The sequence below is a fragment of the Opisthocomus hoazin genome, unplaced genomic scaffold (assembly GCF_030867145.1).
Source record: "Opisthocomus hoazin isolate bOpiHoa1 unplaced genomic scaffold, bOpiHoa1.hap1 HAP1_SCAFFOLD_131, whole genome shotgun sequence".
NCBI classification, from domain to species: Eukaryota; Metazoa; Chordata; class Aves; order Opisthocomiformes; family Opisthocomidae; genus Opisthocomus; species Opisthocomus hoazin.
Genome location: NW_027448928.1, coordinates 137,200 through 144,234, shown reverse-complemented (window position 1 = coordinate 144,234; position 7,035 = coordinate 137,200).

Genomic DNA, 7,035 nt, shown 5'->3' with positions numbered 1-7,035 from the left:
AAGGGAGCAGAGGAGACCTGAGACCAAAGACGCCTTAGAGATAACGAGGAGGAACTCCAAAGGGGATTTCAACAAAGTACAGATGTCATCAGGGGGCAGGGGGGCTGGACAAAGGCATGCTAAATAGTAAAGAGTAAGATAAGAGTGCTCTGAAGAGCACAAACAGATAAAACCAAAAGGGAGCTAAAGTGCTACAAGAGTGCTGCAAGAGTGCAAGAAAGGACTCAAAAGACATTGTTCTAGAGAGCAGAAGAATTAGGAGGGGGCAAGGTAAGAAAAGAAGTCATGGAGACACAGTGAGGGCCTCGGAGTCTCAGGAGGACATCTAGGCAAACTAGAGATAACAGAGAGGAACCGAACTGAGACACCCACGATGGCAGGGAAAAAGATAAAGGAGTGCTTGTAGCAAAGAACAAAAAGGACGGAACAAGAGAGATGGAAAGGGAGATTAAGTGTTACAAGGTGCTGTGGAGATTGAGGAATGTCTCGGGGAAGCATCAGGACTGTGAGAAGAGGGGTGTTGAGGGGTGGGGTGCTGTTGGACAAAGGAAGGCTTGGGGATCACAAAGAGGAACTCGGGTGACCATCTGAGCAGAGTACATATGGTCTGAGGTGGCTGAGGACTGAATACAGGAATCCTAGAGAGCGTAGAGCAACAAATGAGCATTCTGTGGCTCAAAGATGGCCCCACCTAAAGCACTACATGACGTGATGACAACAGAGGGGTTCCGAGAGGGACAGACAAAAGGCAGCTTGAGGACACAATGAAGTAGTCCAGAGGGGATCTGAACAGACTACAGATGTCCTCAGGTGACCAGGGACTGAACAGAGGTATGCTAGCTAGCGTAGAGGACAACAAGAGTGTTCTGGAGATGAAAGATGGCATCAGAAAAGGTTCTTAGGGAGGGAGAAGGGTGCAAAGTGTGCTACAGAGACAAAGGAATGCAGTGGGGCACGAGGATGGCCTTGGGAAGTACAATGACAACAAGGGAAGGGCTCTGGGAGTGAGAGAGAGACAGAGTGGCTCTGGGACAAGATGCAAAACTCCAGAGGGTGTTCCAGCAATGTATAGATGTCCTCAGGGGACGAGCAACTGAATGGAGACATGCTAGATAGCAGTGAATAAGGCAAGAGAGCTCTGGGGCGCAGAGGAATCCTGAGGAAGGGTTCTGTCTGAATCAGAGAGAAAAAATAGCGATGGCGAACTAAAACAGAGAAAGACAATCTAAAGAGTGATGGCAAAGAAGCAAGAGAAGAAATCATTAAAGAGAGCAAAGGCAAAAAAAAGTAGGCAGATGTCACAGATGGAATGATGCGCTGCATTCATAACAGAGAAGCAACAAAATGTTTCTTGATACATAACAGCAGTTTAACAAAATTTGATAGTATATGCAACAGTGGTTGAACAAGCTTCAATGGCAAAGTACACTGCATTATCTATTGCGTAGAAGACAGGGTCAGACAAAACTGTCATGGATACCCTTCCGTGGAGCCATGAGGTTCAGAATGGACCCCCTTGCATTCTAAACTCCTTCTCAGAGAGGAGTCTAGGTGCAGCTGGATCCAGACTTTGCCCCAGACTCGGTAAACAATTTGTCTAAGCGATTATATGCGCACAATCCATCCTTTACAGCACTTAGCCAAGACATAAATAGGCTCAGCAAACTCAATAGATAAGGACACTGAAAAAAAAAAAAATTTAAAAGCGACAAAGTAGAGGACAGGCAGGAAGAAATAAAACACACAGACAGGGAATGAGTTGAATGTAGGCACAAAGAGAAAATTTAGAAAGCAATGAGGTACAGGTCACACGGGTAAGAATTTAAACATCGGGAGAGGGAGCTGGATAGACGGCCCAAGGGAAAGGACATTGGAGCAGCGACGCGGCGTAGAGCAGAGGCGGTCACCGAATACAGACACAGCTCACTGGGTAAAGGGAGACTTAGAAATGCAATTTTCCCAAGAAAGGGGGAAGAAGGCTGTGTGGGAAGAGTGAAACAATAGCAGATGGGGAGCCAGAAAGGGAAAGACATAGAAAGAAAACGTACAAGGCGACAAGATACAGGGCAATGTTGGCAGAAGAGCAAAAAATTTTGGGGAGCCAGAGAGCCCAAAAAGAAGATAGAGGCAGGGACAGGCAGAGATCTGGAGAAGCGTGGCAGGGATGGGCCCAGACACATGACTCACCACAGCTCCTGGCACTGGCAGGAGACCTTCACTGCCCCAAGGCTTCTCTCTCTGCCTCTGCCACCTTCCTTATCTGCAGTGCCAGCTGTCCGACTCTCACCCACCCAGGAGCAGGCAGCGGGTGCCTCGACACTTCTTTCCCACGAAGCTTCCCGGACACATGGCAGCTCACACACACAGCCCATGAAGGCACCGAGCTCCCGCAGCCGTGTGCTGCTGGTGTGGTCCATCGGGGATGGCTGGGAGCAATCCTGCCTCACCACAGAGACTGGCCGGTCCTTGCTGGAATCCCCCATTGCCTGCAGAGCCCCCTTCAATTCGCTCCCCAGCCAGCTCCTGCAGGCAGGCATGCCCAGGCAGTCACCTCCCCAGCAAGAGCCCCTTGGCATAGCAGAGGCAGCCCCATCCTCACCTCACCAGCTCCACCCTGGGCTACCCTGGCCCATCCCCACCTGCAGCCTTTTGAACATCTTGGCCCAGCCCCATCCTCACCTCACGGGTCCCACCTGGGCTGCCCCAGCCCACAAATGGAACCCATCAGGAACAGGGGCCATCATCACCCCCTCCCCTGGACACCACCACAGCCACTTGCTGTGGAAAAAATAGAGGTGAAAATTGAAAAACTGGGATGGTGAACTCAAATGGAGACGTAAAATAAAATCTAAAAAGTGGGGGCAAGAGAGAAAGAGAAGAAATAACTAAAAATAAATACTTCAAAAAGAAAAAGGTAGGCATATGAAGAACATTTAAAAAGCATTAGGGAAGGAAGTACACTTATGAAACAGACATAACAGAGAGATGTAGAAAGACATTTTAAAAAGCAAGAGCACTAAGGAAAGACAAGAAATAATTAAAAAATAAAGGTGGACAAATAAACACAGCAAAAGGGATACAAGTAGACAAAATTTTAAAAGCAACAGGGAGTACGGAAATGAGGAAAAAATTAAAAATAGACAACAAACTAAAGTGAGGACTTAGGAAGAAAATTTTAAAAGTGACAGTACTAAGGAAATACAAGAAATAATAAAAAAAACCAAAGGGAATAAATGATGCAGAGAAAGAACATTTTAAATGCACTAGGCATTCGAAAAATTGTATTACTGCGGCAACATCATGGTGGCAGCGGCACCACAGAGGCCTCGGTGGCATGAAAGCGACAGTGGTGGCATCACAACAGCAGCGGTGTCACGGCAGCGGTGCAATGACCACAGCAGTGGCAGCAAGACATAATTGCAGGATTACAAGGGCTTGACCGGAGCTATGCCCATGAGGAGATGCACTCGAGACTCTTGGGAGAGCTGCCGAGGTGCCTGCTGATCACAAAGGGCTATGGAGACATCAAGACGTGAGGAAGGTATGTGACAAGACAGAGACAGGAACTGCCCAGCCCTGCCACACAACACGAGAAAAGAAGAGCTTAACGGGCACTATGCCGATGAGTACATGCATTCGAGACACTAAGGATGGTGCCTGATGTGCATAACGAGCTCCTTGAGTGCAAAGAGCAACCAGGACGTCAAGACCCGAGGAGGGTCTACGGTGCAGAAGACAGACCACACAAACAACACAAAACCACAGACACAGGCTGGAAATGCCCTGCCCAGCACACATGAGCGTCGTGCTGCAATGAAACCTGGTCCCTTCACCTGCCCAAAGGGGCCCACTTCCAAGCAGCCCTCTCCCCTATGCTAACTTCACAACCCTTCCCTGCAATTCCCAACCTTGTCCCCTCCTCCCAGCCCGTCCCCAGCCCCTGCCCCTCAACTTCGCTTTCAGAAGGACAGAGATCAGAATCCACCCATCCTCAATAAAAAAAAAGACATTGGCTAATGGGGATGCTCCTGCAGTCGCCTGGTTCCGCATCATCATCTGCAAAAAAAATAAAATAAAAAACAAAAAAACACACCCACACACACTGCTGACAGTAAGAGTCACAGCAGCCAATGCTAGCCTCTTCTACAAAGGCCGCCGCCTCAAGAGTGCTGCGGTGCTCTGCTCATCTGCTCATTCCAGACTCCGACGCCACAGCCGTCATCGCTTCTGGTACCTAACATACCAAGAGGCACAAAATCACCATTGCTCTTGTGAGAAGTCACCCGCCCCACGCTGCTCCTTGCTGCCACCCAGCTCACTTGACATTTGGAGTAGCTAAATTAAATTTGCAGCTTCTAGTCCCAGCCCCTCCTCTTCCCTCCTCCAAATTATTAATGTAAAACTGTATTCTTTGCCATTAGGAGCTAGGGAAGGCATAGCACCCATACCAGCAAAACTGCAGGAACAAGGAGTTATAGTTCCCACCCACTCACCTTACAATTCCCAGGTCTGGCCAGTGCGAAAATCAAATGGAAAGTGGCAGCTATCAATTATTGCCATTTAAATGCTAATACGGGACCATTAACCACTGCTGTGCCTTACACAGCCGAGCTCATTAGCACCATTCAGGAACATGCCACACAATTTTAGCAACTATTGATGTTAGAGACATGTTTTTCATGGTTCCTTTTCAACCTGAACATCAAACCCACTTTGCTTTCACTTGGAAAGGACAACAATATACATTCACTAGGTTGTCCCAAGGACTTAAACACTCCCCTGTCCTAGCACATCATGCCCTAGCGAGGGAATTAGAAAAAATCCCTCTGGATAAGGAAGTAAAAATCTATCAGTATATAGACGATGTGTTAATGGGGGGGGAAGTGAGCAGCATCAGTTCAGAAAGAGCAGGCCACAGTCATTAAACGCCTAGAAGGGCTAGGTCTGCAGATTTCACCAGAAAAGGTACAACCTCCTACCCCTCGAGGTAAAATTCTTAGGGATCTGGTAGAAAGGAGGAGCCGCGTGTATTCCTGATGAGACTCTGACAACGTTAGACCAAATATGAATACCTACCTCAAAACGAGAATTGCAGCAAGTGTTAGGAACCTTGGTTTTCTGGCAAAAACATATTTCCAATTTTTCCATAATAGCTAGACCATTATATGATTTATTGCAAAAAGGTGATTCTTGGGACTGGACTCCTGTACATGAGGAAGCCCTACAATTATTAATATTTGCAGCCTCTAACTATCAAGCCTTAGGCCCTATTCACCCCACTGACCCAATCCAGATTGAATGAGGATTTGCTCAGTCAGGACTGTTAATCCACCTTTGGCAAAAGGAGCCAGAGGGACCCCCAAACCCTATTGGATTTTATTCACATAGGTTTAAGGACGCAGAAAAAAAGTTATACAGTATGGGAAAAGGGACTATTTGCATTGCGGGAAGCGGAACATATCATCTGCCAACAGCCAATTATACTTAGAGGCCCCTTTAAGATAATGAAACCAATTTTGTCCAGAACCCCAACCCCTGATGGGGTGGCACAGCATGCATCTGTGTGAAAGGGGTATGCACAGACTGAACATAATTGTACCATCTTCCAGGTATCTGAGGGTATACACAAAAAATTAACTATACAAGAAGATTTCCCCTGAAGTACAAAAATTATCCTCCATCCCCAGTTATACGAGTTGCCCCTCTGTTTTCTGAACAACTAGAGAAAGTTTGGTTTACTGATGCCTCAGCTAGACATGAAGGGAAAGTGTGGAAATATCGGGCAATGGCTTTACAGATTCGAACTGAAGAAAAAAAACATAACAGAAGGAGAAGGTAGTGCACAAGTAGGAGAATTAGTTGCAGTCTGGAGCGTTTTTCCAACATGAAGCTCAATCCTCTTCTCCTATCTATATCTATACTGACTCTTTTGCTGTCTTTAAGGGGTGCAGGGAATGGCTTTCTTTCTGGGAGCAAAATGGGTGGGAGGTAAATCAGATACCTGTATGGCAGAAGGACAAATGGCAAGATATCCTAGGAACTGCGAAACAAGGAAATTTTGCCATAGCCTGGGTAGCTTCCCATCAAAATGGAGGCGATCTAACTAGCCAGTGGAACAACAAAGTAGATGAACTATCACATTTAGCTCCCCTACAAAATGATCCAATAACGGAAAATTCGGAAAAATTACCTGAATGGCTGCACGTTAAAAGAAGGCATACAGGGAGCAAAGATCTCTACTGTGAGGCGCACACTCGAGGCTGGCTCGTTACCAAGGAAAGCTGTCACATATGTATTTCTGCATGTAACCTCTGTCGTAGTCAACTTGACAAACACCCCTTAGACCAACCTCCCTTAAACACTAAAAGCAGGAAGGGACTATGGGAAACCTGGCAAGTAAATTATATTGCCACTTTCTGAAAACCCGAGGGAAAGAAACACATATTAGTGGGAGTTGGAGTGGTATCTGGGCTAATGCAAGCAGAGGCATTCGCCCATACCACAGAAAAAAAATACAGTTCAAGCCCTAAAGGGATGATTCAGCTCCTTCCCCAATCAATCTAAACAGATAAGGGCTCACACTTTTACGCCAAAATAGTCCCAGACCAGGCCACTGAGGAAGGAGTCAAGGGGGTTTTTCATACTCCCTACTATGCTCAAGAGAATGGAATATTACAGAGAACCAATGAGCTACTTAAAAGGTGTAACTACTTAAGAGCGGCCGGGGCGCCACCGCGCATGCCCGGCCGCCGGGGCGCCACCGCGCATGCCCGGCCGCCGGGGCGCCACCGCGCATGCCCGGCCGCCGGGGCGCCACCGCGCATGCCCGGCCGCCGGGGCGCCACCGCGCATGCCCGGCCGCCGGGGCGCCACCGCGCATGCCCGGCCGCCGGGGCGCCACCGCGCATGCCCGGCCGCCGGGGCGCCACCGCGCATGCCCGGCCGCCGGGGCGCCACCGCGCATGCCCGGCCGCCGGGGCGCCACCGCGCATGCCCGGCCGCCGGGGCGCCACCGCGCATGCCCGGCCGCCGGGG